The sequence below is a fragment of the Bidens hawaiensis genome, unplaced genomic scaffold, assembly GCF_021521415.1.
Source record: "Bidens hawaiensis isolate Kalapana, Puna unplaced genomic scaffold, B.hawaiensis_p1.1 tig00000416_1, whole genome shotgun sequence".
Classification (NCBI taxonomy): domain Eukaryota; kingdom Viridiplantae; phylum Streptophyta; class Magnoliopsida; order Asterales; family Asteraceae; genus Bidens; species Bidens hawaiensis.
In genome coordinates, this window is record NW_027491029.1 from 43,933 (window position 1) to 57,881 (window position 13,949).

A 13,949-nucleotide genomic window follows, 5' to 3' on the forward strand; every position below is an offset into this window, starting at 1 on the left:
AAGTAAAGGAAAAACCTACAAACTCTACACTTGAGTTGCCACTCAAGAACCCATGCTATGCGAATCACGTGGCGGACCGAGTGGAGCTTCCTCCACCTCGGTAAAACTCCAATGCCCTCAAATATTCCGAATCACGTTCCGACCATTCATCAACCTTAATCTTTTTCTTCCTAACTCCAAGAACCTTCTCAATCTTTCGCATACCACCCCCTTTTTCTCCAACACGCTTCACCATTTCCCTAGAGCTTGAAACCGCTCGCTTCTTCCCCACACTTAAACTTACAGAACGGGAACAATCAAGACTAGGATCCATTCCCGAGATAAATGATTCTATCGAGTAAACTGGGTGACATGGATCAATGAGACCGTGTTGACCACTCGGATGTCTCATGGACTTCGCCAAATAAGTGGCACTATCATCACCGGCTCTAAGAGTGATCTTGCCTTCAAACACGTCAATCACCGCCCTAGCGGTACATAAGAATAGACGACCCAAAATAATAGGAACTCTCTCGTCAGTCTCCATATCTAAAACAACAAAATCAGCGGGAAGAACCAAATTATCTACCTTAACGAGCAGATTCTCCACAACACCCCTCGGATACTTAACGGAATGATCGGCTAAAGACAACGTCATACGAGTAGGGGTGAGCTCTCCTAGGTATAGCTTTTCATACAAAGAATATGGCATGGGTTTATGCAAGCTCCAAGATCGGCCAATGCTTGACATCTCGTGTCACTTCTGAAAAGGCATGGAATGGTAAAAACACTGGGGTCGGGTAATTTCTCCAGTACTTTATTAAGAACCACCGCTGAACACTCTCCGTTAAGCGGTACAGTCGACAACTCCTCCAACTTATCCTTTCTTTCGAGAAGATCTTTCAAAAATTTGGCGTACTTAGGCTTATGTTGGAGGACTTCGATGAACGGGAGGTTGACATTCAATTGGCTAAATATATTAAGAAAATGCCTGTAATCTTTCGTATATTGCTGACTTTTTAGACGAGCGGGATACGGGACATAGGCAGGGTTAATGATGTGTGTTGGTGGCCGGACTCCAACCGTCTTCTTCTCGGTGTTTTTCTCAACTCGCGGCTCTATAATTGGTGTTGTACTTTGTGACTTACCCGGAGCCTCCATCTCTATCTCCTCATCCACCAACTCGTCATCCCCATCTTTCTCAACTTCTATTCTAACTCTCTCCGGACCGAAAACCCTACCACTACGAGTGGAGATGGCCTTCAATTGGGCAGCCGGATTAGTTTGAGGAATACCCGAAAACTGACCTGGGGGCCTTTCTTTTAAACGACGAGCAATATCACCAACAATTCTTTGAATATTGAGAATAGAAGATTGTTGATTCTTGAAGAGAAAATCGTGTTCGGCTAACTTTTTTTGTGTAACTTGATCTCTATCCAAGATTAGCTTCATCATCTCTTCCAAACGCCTAAGTCCACTCTTCAAATCCTGCACATTATTTTGAACATTAGTACCATCGGTGTTTTTATTATTAAAATACTGACCTTGTCCTGGAGCATAAGAATTTTGAAATCCGGGAGGTGCACCCGACGGACGCCAATTAGCATTATTCTTATCCGGGTTCTTGTAGGTTTTCCAATTCTGACTGTTGTTATAATTGTTGGGAAACCTAGTCTGACCAGCAACAAAGTCAACCTGTTGATTCATCACCGGGCACTCCAACGTACCATGTCCACCTCTACAAAACTCACACCTGTCTACCTTGGCCTTAAGCTCCTTAACCTCTCGGGTTAGTGATTCCAAAGCAGCAGCCACACTAGTATCCAGATTAACCTTGTGTACACCTTGAGCGGATGAGGATGTACTGCTAACAAGAGTGGAATTCCCGCGTTGTGGCCTTTTGGCGAGGTCCGATTGTGCGAAACTCTCAAACATCTCATTACATTCGGCGACATTCTTCCAAGCCAGAAGACTTCCTCCCGCAGCTGTGTCGAACCGAACCTGGGTTTCGTAGTTCAACCCATTGTGAAATTTCACCACGAGAGCCCATGGTGTGAGACCATTCTATGAGCATCGAGAAAGCAAACTCTGAAAATACTCCCAAGCATGACAATATTGTTCATCTGGCTCCATGTGAAACGAGTGAATCTGATCACGCAGAATAGCCGCTTTAGCAGGTGGGAAGTATCTCTTGATAAATGCAGAACGTAGTGCTTCCCAATTGTTCTATCGTCGGACATTTGAACGTCTGGCTGACTTATCGGGCTTTCTAGTGGTGAAATGTGCGGTGATGATTTTTATGACGAACTAGCCTCGGTCTTCAACGGGGACAAATCCAGATTATCCAACGGCGGTCCTTGCGAACGGGGCATAAACCTGAAAAACGCAAAAGACCAAGTGAGTAGACTCGAATACTTATAAATAAACTAAAATAAACTAAAACATAAATTAGACTCCTACGACTCAAACGAAAATAAAACAAATAGCACGAATATAGCAAGTAAGTCCAAGTAAAGCTATTAACGCAATCACCAAGAGTCCCCGGCAACGGCACCAAAAACTTGATATGCTAGAAACAGTCAATTAAATATTAACTAAACTAAGCAAGTAATAAAAAATTAGACATAAGAATCAACTACACAAAACACCGGCAAGTGAACCGATCAATTGTATTAAAGCTAAGTAAGTCCGGAATATCGAACCCACAGGACTCTGTAATTACGTTAATTAACTAATTAGACTCGACTTACGACACGACTATTTATTATTAATGTTTAAAGGGGGTTTTTAAACTAATATTAAACTAAGAAAATAAATAAGCAAGCAAACGAGAAATACACAACTAATCACGAAATCGAAAATAATCAGAGAAGGAATCTACCTAGGTAAGAATCCCATGTATCAACAATCATCAAGCAATGGACAAATAACATTATTATGGCTACTGATTTCTAAACATATTCATCTAACAAACCCTAAGGACCCTTGACTGAATCAAATGTGAAGAAACGTGGATCTACTCACTGGTAGCAGATCTACTTTCCTCGGGTGTGATTATACTATTTCACCGATGGTTCTTCTGGGTCTGTGTTCTTCCACCTACAAAATGAACAGCGCCGTTACTTACCCCTCAGAAAGGGACAGAGGGGTCCTCTTTGGGGTAACCCTCCGGCGTGAGAATCAGTATATTTGTGGAGAAGATAATAATGTGTGTAAAAGAATCTCAAGAGTATTGCTGAATAGCTGAATACCCCCTGATTGTGAGACTGTCTGTTTGTATGTAACTGACTGTGAGTGAATGTGATTCAATATGATTCAATGTGTTATCACTGCTTGTAACTGTCAATGATTGAGTATGAATGTGTCATCAAAGTGGAGTTGATGCTGTATTTATAATGCTAGGGTTTCCACTGATTGGGCTCAACCTCGTTGGCCTCCTCCAATCGCACTGCGCCACGTGTCCTCTGGGACACCTGGCGCTTTCTCGTTGGTTGTAATCACGTGGTAACACATGTGTCATGCTGAGTTGTCGACCTTTCATTTGGCAGCTGTCAACATCAGCATATTCTTTCTCCTTAAAAAGATGCCTTCTGGAAGGTTGTCTGATGTGCACAATCAAGGTTGCCCTAATCCTGATTTGGATAAGGACGAGGTTGATTATGTGCACGTATGATATGCGCCCACCCTGAGGATGCGCGAGGTCTTCTCTATATTCTCACGCGCAGATATTTCATGCGCAGATGTGATATGCACGAGCATGTGATATGCGCCGCGCGCTGATGCGTTGCGCGCATATGTGATGCGCGAGCATATGTGTGCCTGGGCAGATGTGATATGCACGGGCATGTGATATGCGCCGCGCGCTGATGCGCCGCGCGCATATGCGATGCGCGAGCATATGTGTGCCTGGGCATATGATGCCTGAGCATGTTTTGTATGCGCCATGCGCATAGGTTTTGGCTTTGTGCCTTCATAATGTCTTTATCTTGTGGGTTGACCCGCCTTGCTCGGTGTTGAGGCGGGTACATACCTCTTCAAGCCCCCCAGTCTAATGTGTGTCTTATCTCGCGCGAGCGCGGTAAGACAGATATTAGACTTACTGATTTGGTCTTTTAAAAGGTGTTTTGTCGTTTTCTTTGTTGTTTCCATCGTTGCGCGAAGTTCTATCCATTTGGTTGAAAACGAAGGGTTGAAAACGAAGGGTCCAAACACGTGGTTAGTTGTTGGTGACGTGCGCCGTAAACATGTCAGACGTTTCGTGTGCTCGAGGTGCTACAGTTGCCTTTCACGTCCCCTCACACAGCTGTCTTGAACACGTGTCGCGCTCGCATTGGTTAGCACCTGTGAGTGGGGGCGCGTCTCTGCTCCGTGGCAGGTCCGTTACGTTTTTATGTCCCCTCAACAGTGTTTGGGACACGTGCCGCGCCCTCGTTGGCTTACACCTGCGAGTGGGGGCGCGTGAAATCCCATCAGTTACCATTTTTCTCTCTCCTGGGCCTATAAAAGCAGGCCCTTAGGAAATTTTTATCTTCATCTTCATTGTTGCAAATTTTCGATTTTCTGCCTTTCATATTCTGAATTGAGTGTATTCATCTTTTCGATTTTTCGATTATCTGCTGCTGCAGTTGTATGTCTGATAGTTCAGACTCGTCTAGCCCCTCAATCACCTCTATTGCCTCTCGAAGACGCCGTGTGAAGTCTGTGGTGATGTCGACATTGAAGCAAAAGGGGAAAGGGAAGAGGGTTGTTGAGACCACATCGGAGGAAGTAGGGAGGACCAAGGCCACCAAAAGGTGGAATGAAATCCTCTGCAAATTGAAGCAGGCCGATCTCGACAACCTCATCGCCTCTCAGGGCTTTCCCACCCTGTTTGGCTGCATGTTGCCTAGGTCCGGGCAAACGGCGGCGGACCCGCCTGCCGGCTATATATCCCTATATAGCCACTTTTTCACCCACTGCAACCTTCGTCTCCCGATAACAAGGTTTGTGGGTGCACTGCTGAAGTTCTATGGGATTCATATATCCCAAGTCCATCCGTTTGGACTCGTGCGCGTGACTCACTTTGAGTTCATGTGCAAATCCCAGCGCGAGGAGCCGACTCCTCGGCGATTTCAGTATTTTTACAAGCCCAAGATCCAAGACAATTGGATCTCTTTTATTCCTCGCAGTCAGAAGGTGAAGTGCTCCACTGTTTCATTCAAGAGCCTTCATGACTGGTCTGAGAGGTTCTTTTACATTAGGGCTGGTGTGATACCCATCCGTATGACCATGCGCTCTATCTCTTCTGCGCCTGCGGATGAGGGTGTCCTCAAGAACCCAACTGGCGCCTGGGTTAAGAAACTGACCGCCGAACCTTCCCCGCGAAGAAAATTTGCGAGGAGGCGCTGGTGGGGGTCGGCATGAGTAAGCTTTGGGCCGACAGCGCGCTTGAGCCCGTTATCCAAGTCGACGGGTTGTGTAAGTTTATTTCATTGCTTTATTTATTTTTTCTGCGCGAACATAATTCTTTTGCTGATATCACTTGACTTGTTTTTGCGCAGTCACCAAGGATTATGTCCTTGCCGCTTATGATGAACAAGTGGAGGGTGGCTCCGTCGCGCATGGCGCTGGGGAAGTTGGTTTCCCAGATCGCTTCGATGACATGTTCATCCCAGTGGATCTGGAATTTGACTTTGACAGTGACGCGCCTGGTAAGCCTTCGCACTTATGCTCATTCCTTTTGAATACCCAAGTTTATTAACAGTTCTGTTGGTTGTTTTTGCAGATGCGCTTGAAAACTACGAGCTGGAGCTCGCGGAAGAGGAGGAGGAGGAAGAGGAGGCGCCCCTACTAAAGCGCAAAGCTAAGGGGAAATCTGGCGCAGGGGCCAGTAAGAAACAGAAGAAAAATGACACCCCTGTTGCTCATCCCCATGCTCAAACGAAGGGACCTAAGGAAACCCAGGTGTTTACCACCAAGGTTTCTTTAGCTTCCCTGCCTGTGAGAGTGGGCAGACCTCCTGTCCACTTGAGGTATGGTGGCGTCAACTCCTCCGTTCGCGCGGCTGAAGAGAGAAGCAGTGCCGCGCCTGCAACAGGTATACTTTGTTTATCTTCATCTGGCTGAATTGTTATTAAACCTTTGCTCCTTTGAATGTTTGCAGAACCGGCGACGGTAGCAGATCAGCCACAGGCGCCACAAGGTGCTGAGGCTGCGCCGGGGGCTGCTTCGGAGTCCCCTGTTCTACCCTCTGAAAAGGGTAGAATGAACTTTATGGCGATGTTCGCCGCGCGAACAGAATTGCGCCAAGGTATGTTTTGCACACTTGTCTTATTTATTTTTCTTTTGGATTCAGTCATAAACCATTTTTCCTTGTTGATTTGTTCATAGGAGTTGTAGCTGGCGTACAAGTTGCTGGCGACACTCCTGGCGCCGTTGGCGGCGCCGCTGGTTCTGGTCCTGCTCCTGCTAGTGCTGATTCTCCCCTTATTGGGGTTACAAAGGAGCAGGAAGCCGTATTGCGCGCCGAACTGGCGGCGTCGAGACCTCCCTCGCCTCCTCCTACGCGCAGCCCTCTCCGCGAGGCTGGTTTGGAGCCCCCCAGGTCGCAGGAGAAGAGGCCTATTCAAGAAGATGAGGAGGATGAGGGGGCTCAAGCTGAGGACTCCTTGGGAGACCGCGCCAGCCCTGCGATGCCACAAGTCTTCGCAGCGCATACTTCTGGTGGGGCTGGCGCTGACTTTTCTGCTTCATCCCCGCAGGTATGTTTTAATTTGTTGCTCCGCTGCGCGTACCTCCATATAAGTATGTTTATGACTTAGAACATTTCTTGTGTTTTGTAGGAAGGTGACCACGTTTATCGCCCGAGATGGAATATTAATGAAGACAGTTCCTTCCAATCCATGGGCGTATGCGAGGACTTCTGGGCTCATGCCTTGCCTCCTACTGAAAGGAGGTATCAGGAGGAGCGCACCCGCGCTGACTTGCTCAACGATCACATTTTCGCTGGGTCAGCTTTCTTTGCTGCCTCCCAAGAGCTTCATCGCGATTATATTAAAGTACGCGATGCTCTTGTGGCAGCCCAGCAAGAGGCTAAGGTGGCTGCCTGGAACCTTTCTGATGCTCGCGCACGAGCTGAGAAACTCCAGGCGGAGCTCAGCGAAAACCGAGCAAGTGCCAACACCGCCTATATTAAGCGCGGGAATGAGCTCCAAGCTGCGCGGGAGAAGCAGCAGTTGGCGGAGGCCGAAGTTGCCAAGTACGCGCGTAGAGTGCGTGTCTTGGAACAGCAGGCTGAGGCGCGTGACCAAGCTATCGTCCAGAGTATCACTGAGAAATCATCACTGGAGAGCGAGGTTGCGCGCCTGAAGAGGGAGTTGGCGGCCGCGCAGGCCGATAGAGATGAGGCCCTAGCGACGGCAGCGTCCAGCCAGGAAGCACTTGGTGCTGCGCATGCGGAGAAAGAAAAAATTTTGGCGGCATCAGCGTCTGATAAGGAGGAGCTAAACAAGACCAAGGAAACTGTTGAGTTATTAAACTCCCAGGTTCCTGCCCTCGAGACGTCTGTTGCTGGCCTCGCGCAGGATCGCCAATGGCTGGTGTCACAGGGCATGACTCGTTGCGCTTTGGCGATGAAATATTCCGCCGAGTTTCAGGCCCTTGTGATGGACTGCAATGCCGCCGCACGCTTGGTGGGCCGAGCTGAAGGGTTTACGGATGGGTATGAATATGGCATACTGAAGAAGAACCCATCCGAGTACCCTTACAAGAGCGACGCGGCCTGCGCGGACATGGCCGCGGTGGGGGAAAAGTATATGAATACTCCCATCCCCATCCTTATGCAGGTACCTTGACCTTAATGAGTTTTACTTGATTAATTTTCCAAGTGTTTTGTACTCAATACTTTTCTATTGATTTTGCAGATAGCTGCGCTTGCTGACCAGCCCGACCTCGGCGCGCTGAAGAAGTTACTCGATGAATGCGAGAGGGCTGGTGGCGATGATGGTGGCGCGGGGGATGTTGCCCCTGCCAGCGGCTCTGGCGCGGCGAAAGAATCTGCTCCTGACACCGTTGTGATAGAAGACTCCAATGAGGAGGAAGAACTTGACTATGGTCAGTTCGGAGATGAGGAGCAGGCCGCGCCAGATGCTGCGGGAGATGATGAAGGTGATGAAGTGGCTGACGTCGACGTGGAGACTTGAGAAGCCCTTCATCAAATTTTATATATTTTATTTTTTTTATACTTGTAATTTGTAACTCATCATACTTGTAAATTTCAATGCAATGGAATGAAACTTGTTTTCTCTTTTTCACATCTTGCGCATTTCCATTCATCTCTTCATGTTTGCTTGTATAGATATAAGATATGCTTGCACGTTAAAATAAGAACAAGGTTGTAAGGAAATTATTCACTTAACCTCTGTTCTATTTTGTTTGTGGTTTCGCAGTATCTTGTTTATGCTGACATGCGCGCTAACTTTTCATTATTCCTTTTTTGCGCGTCGTTGTCGCGCGGTTTTTATATGGAAGTATGAGTTTAGCCATTACATGTCAGCGTGTGTTACTCAGATATCCACTATGATTCCGCGCGCGACCTCGACCTGAGACCTTAACATGATATGGCATGTACTTTGCCTTAGTTGTGTTTAAGGATTTTTATGATCAGGCTGCGCGGGATGTAAGATGGATGTTTGTGAGTGTTTTAAGCTAAGGCTCTTTGTTTTGGGCTAAGGCCCTGACGTTTTTAGAGTTAAGACTCATTAACGTGTTTGAGCTAAGGCTCATAAGTTTGGGCTAAGGCCCTGGCGTTTTAGAGTTAAGACTCGTTAACGCGTTTGAGCTAAGGCTCGCGCATGTATGTTTTACTTCGCTTTATTTTGCTTTGAAGTCAATATAGTGTTGTCATATTGCTCCAAATTAATAAAGGAAATGTGAAACATGTATGCAAAGGTAATAGAACAAATATTGAAAGATAGCGCGAATCATCATTCATGATGGCTTAAAAGCCTTGATTACATATTTGAACATTTACATGAAGCATTTTCTAAGCTGTGCCGCGTTCCACGCGCGCGGTATCTTTTTTCCATTCAAATCTTTTAAAGTGTACGCGCCTTTCCCCAAATCTTCTGAAATTTGATAAGGTCCCTCCCAATTGGGGGACATTTTTCCTGGGGGTATCGCGCGGCTAGCTTCATTGTTTCGAAGGACAAAATCATTTTTCTTGAAGTGGCATTCTTTAACGCGCTGATTATAATATTTTTCCAGCTTTTTCTTGTATTTGGCTTCATTGATGATAGCCTCTTCTCTGCGCCCTTCAAGCAAGTTGAGGTCCAATCTTCTTTCGCGCTCGTTATCAGTCTTGCTCATCATGAGTACCCTATGGGATGGGCATCCAATTTCTGCTGGGATCATAGCCTCTGTCCCATAGGTTAGGCTGAACGGGGATTAGCCGTTGCTAGTTTTGCTTAATGTCCTGTGCGCCCACAGGACATTAGGTAACTCTTCGACCCAAGAATGGGATACCCCCTCCAACCTTTTCTTAAGCCCATTTAACAAACTTTGATTCGCGCGCTCCACTTGGCCATTCCCTTGAGGGTGGTAGACCGAAGTGAAGATTTGGTTGATTTGCAATTCTTTGAGCCAGCTGGAGATCTTCCTGTCAGTGAATTGTTTGCCATTGTCGCTCACAATTTCCATAGGAAGGCCAAAACGACAAATGATGTGGCTCCAGATAAATTGCTTCATCGCCTCAGCTGTGATTCTTGCTAGTGGCTTGGCCTCAACCCATTTTGTGAAATAATCTATCGCCACTACCAAAAATTTCACTCGCCCTTACGCTTGCGGCAGGGGCCCCACAATATCAATGGCCCATTTGTGGAAAGGCCATGCGGAGGTCACTGGAATCAAGTTGTTCTTTGGCCGCATGGTGTTTGGCGCGTGGCTCTGACATGCCTTGCATTTTTGGATTTCTTTTAGCGCATCCAAGTACATGCCTGGCCAATAGTAGCCTGCGCTCATTGCCTTGGCAACCACCATGCGCGGGCCAGCGTGTATTCCGCAGATTCCTTCATGAATCTCCCTAATCACATAGCTTGCTTCTTCAGCATCCAGGCATTTCATGAGCGGTCCAAGATAAGAGCGCCGATATACTGTACCATCAAGTAGTTCATAGTTCTGCGCCTTGTGTCTTATCTTTCTCGCCTGTGCGCGATCGTCCGGTAACTTCCCCTCCTTCAGGAATTCCATTATTGGAGTTACCCAGGATGAAGGGGTTGTATGAATTACAAGGACAGATTGCGTCTGCACTGACGGGCTGCTCATCACTTCCACCCTGACATCTTTGCCAAAGTGATCAAAATTAGTTGAAGCCATCTTACTCAACGCGTCAGCAGACTTATTTTCGCTGCGCGAGATGTGTATGATTCTGAAGAAGTCAAACTGCTCAACGAGCTTTTTTGCCTGCTCTAGATATAGAGGCATTGTGTTCTCCTTGGCGTCATAAAGGCCGTTGACCTGAGCTGCTACCAAGTAAGAATCAACATGAGCCTCTAGTCTTTTAACTCCAAACTTGCGCGCAATGCGCAGACCAGCCAGCAGGGCTTCATACTCAGCCTCATTGTTGGTACTCTTGAAGTCCAACCTAATAGCATAAGTATATTCATGATTATCAGGGTCCACTAGTTTGAGGCCTGCGCCGGACCCTTCGTTATTGGAGGCTCCATCAGTGAATAGCCTCCAAACATCTTCTTCATCATTTGCTCGCGGAGGGTCTACCTCGCGCTGAGCTTCTTCAATGTTTCCCTCTGGGATTTCCGTGATGAAATCCGCTAAAACTTGACCCTTTATTGCTGGACGGGGCTTATAGGTGATCGTGTGTTCACCTAATTCCAGAGCCCACTTTGTCAGCCTTCCGGAGAGCGCGGGGCGTCGCAAGACTTGCTGGATGTTGTAACCAGTCAGAACTTCAATAGGATGACCATTGAAGTATCTATGGAGCTTGCGCGACGCGTGTGTTAGTGACAAAACTAACTTTTCCATGATGGAATAGCGCGTCTCAGGGTCTGTGAGCACCCGACTCACATAGTATATTGGCGTTTGGATCCCCTTGCGATCCATCAATAATACTGCGCCGATGGCGCGATCTCCAGCTGACAAGTACAATGTAAGGGTTTCGCCAGGAAGTGGAGCCGTGAGCGCGGGCAGCTTTATGAGACATTCTTTTATCTCAGTGAAAGCTTGCTCAGCCTCAGGCGTCCACTTGAATTGGCTCTTCTTCAAGCAGTTCCTCAAAGTGTTAACGAATGGAGTAGATTTGCTGGCATGGTTCGCTAGGAACCTGTTGATTGACACCAGTCTACCATTCAGCTTCTGAACCTCTTTCATGGTGGATGGTGAAGGCATGTCAAGGATGGCTTCCACCTTTTCAGGGTTCACCTTGAAACCATCCTTAGTGACCATTACACCAAGAAATTTCCCCTCTTCCGCGCCAAAAGTACATTTGCTCGGGTTGAGCTTCATGTTAACTTCCGTTAGGCGCTGAAGAGTTTCCTCGATGTCTTTGAGCATTTGTCTCTCCTCCCTGCTCTTGATCACCAAATCATCAACGTAGACTTCTAGATTTCTTCCGATTTGTTCACTGAAAACCGAATCCATAAGTCTCTGATAGGTGGCGCCCGCATTCTTTAGACCAAAGGGCATTTTTGTGTAACAAAAAACACCCTTGTCGGTCCTGAAGGCCGTCTTGTCTTCGTCTTGTGGTGCCATTTGAATCTGGTGATAGCCTTTGTAGGCATCCAGGAAACATTTGAGCTTGAATGGCGCCACGGAGTCCACCTTTGCGTCGATGTTTGGGAGGGGGTAACAGTCTTTCGGACATGCTTTGTTGAGGTCCTTGAAGTCAATACACATCCTCCATGACCCGTTGCTTTTCTTTACCATCACAGGATTGGCTACCCACGTCTGGTATCGGATCGGGCGGATGATGTTTGCGCGCAACAGGTCCTCAACTTGCTCATTCATGGCCTTCGCCTTTTCGTCCCCCATGATTCTCTTTTTCTGAGCAATTGGCTCCACCGACTTGAACGTGTTAAGAGAATGTTGCGCCAAGTCCCGCGGGACCCCAGTCATATCGGAGTGTTGCCACGCGAAGACCGACGTGTATTTTGTGAGCAACCTTTTCATCCTCAATCTCGTTTCGTCTGAAATGGTAGCGCCAATTGTGACCGTTTGGTCTGGGAATTTTGGGTTTAAAATCCACTTCTCTGGCGCAGTGTCGTCCATTGGAAGTTTCATTCTCCCTTCCCGCGGCGTACTTGTCACTGCGCACAAATGATCGCGGTAAACAAATGTTACGCCTGTTGGTGTAGGGAACCCCAATGCGCCGTGCGCTGGCGACGGTACAGCATTAAATTGGGCAATCGTTCCCCTGCCCAGGATCATATTGTGGCATGACGTGGTAGGCAAGACCAAGAAGTTGACAACTTCTGCTCGCTTGTGCTCATCATCCCCCATAGTTAGTTCAAACTGAATCTGGCCTAGGGGATGGATGATTTCATTTGAAACACCACAGATTGGTGCGTTCACAATTTCGAGCCGCGCTTGGTCTGCCGGGTCTAACTTTCTGAAACATTGCTCATACATAATGTCAGATTCGCTTCCAGTGTCCACCAGGACTTTTGACACTTCGTAGTGAGCAATGTGTGTGGTGATGACGAGAGGACTGCTTATTGAAGGGCCTCCCCTGATTCGTGGGAAGATGACTTGCTGCTCGCGCCAATCCCCGTGGATTTGCGCGCTTCTCTTTTTTGACGTCTGCCTTTGTCGTCCCCCCTCAGCCACACAGATTCTTTTGTATTTCTTGCTGGCAGAGGCTCCTTCCGGTTGCTCATCTTCTATTCTTTGGTTTTTCACCAAGTGAGCCAGCCTGCCTGACTTTACATCCTTCTCGATCGCATCCTTTAAATGATGGCATGCGTCGGTGTTGTGGCCCGGGGACCTGTGAAATTCACAATATTTGCCACTGTTTTGCGGTCCCATGTAGTGTAGTTGCTTGGGGGGCTTGAATTGGACATTCTCAGTACTTAACACCTGTGAAGGTGTTTTAGTGAGGGGAGTCCATATTCTTGGCAGAGGTCTGCTAGGATCTCTGCCGCCCACCTTCTTGTCACCCTCCCCGCGATTACGAACATCTTTTTGGGGCTGGGGTGAGCTTGGTTGCGCTTGTTTTTCTGCGGAAGAAAAACTTGTTGGCTGCAACCTGGACCATACAGAGTTCTGTTTGGCCCTCTTCTCCTTGCTGCGCGGTGATTCAGCCTGATGCGCTCTTTCTCTTGCCCTATCTTGGGCAATCTGTTTCTCATTTCTCGCGAAAACTCGCGATGCCTCCATTAACTTGGCCCACGTGGTGGGCATACCATATTTGCTTACGAGAGCTCGTCGTAATTGATCACTGCGCGCGCCTTGTATAAAGGCCACGCGCAGGAGTTGCTCGGTTATACCTCCGATTGCCAGGGACTCCTGATTGAAACGAGTGATGTAATCTTCAATCGTTTCATCATTCCTGCGTATGCAGTGCATGATGTCATCAGGATCGCGCGTGTGCCTGCGCTGTTGTACGAAGTGGGCTTGGAACTTTTCTAATAGTTCCTCGAACCCATCAATTTGCCCTGTCGGCAAGCTCTCGAACCATACCCGCGCTGCGCCCGTGAGGCAGCGAGCAAACATATGACACCATGTTGGCATCGTCCAGCTCTCCAGGTTTTCCGTGTTGTAAAAGCCTTGCAAAAAATCGTCTGGATCTGTCGTGCCGTCATACTTACCCAGACCACTTGGCATCTTGGTCTTGTGCTGGATGGGAGCCTGCGCGATGCGCGCAGTGAACTTTGAGTGTTTCACCAAGATGGCTGGTCTGTAAGGTGTGGTTACGTCCACTTGCCCTCTGACTGGTGGGCTGTACGGCATGTGCAGATCCGGATCGGCTCTGGCTCCAGGCG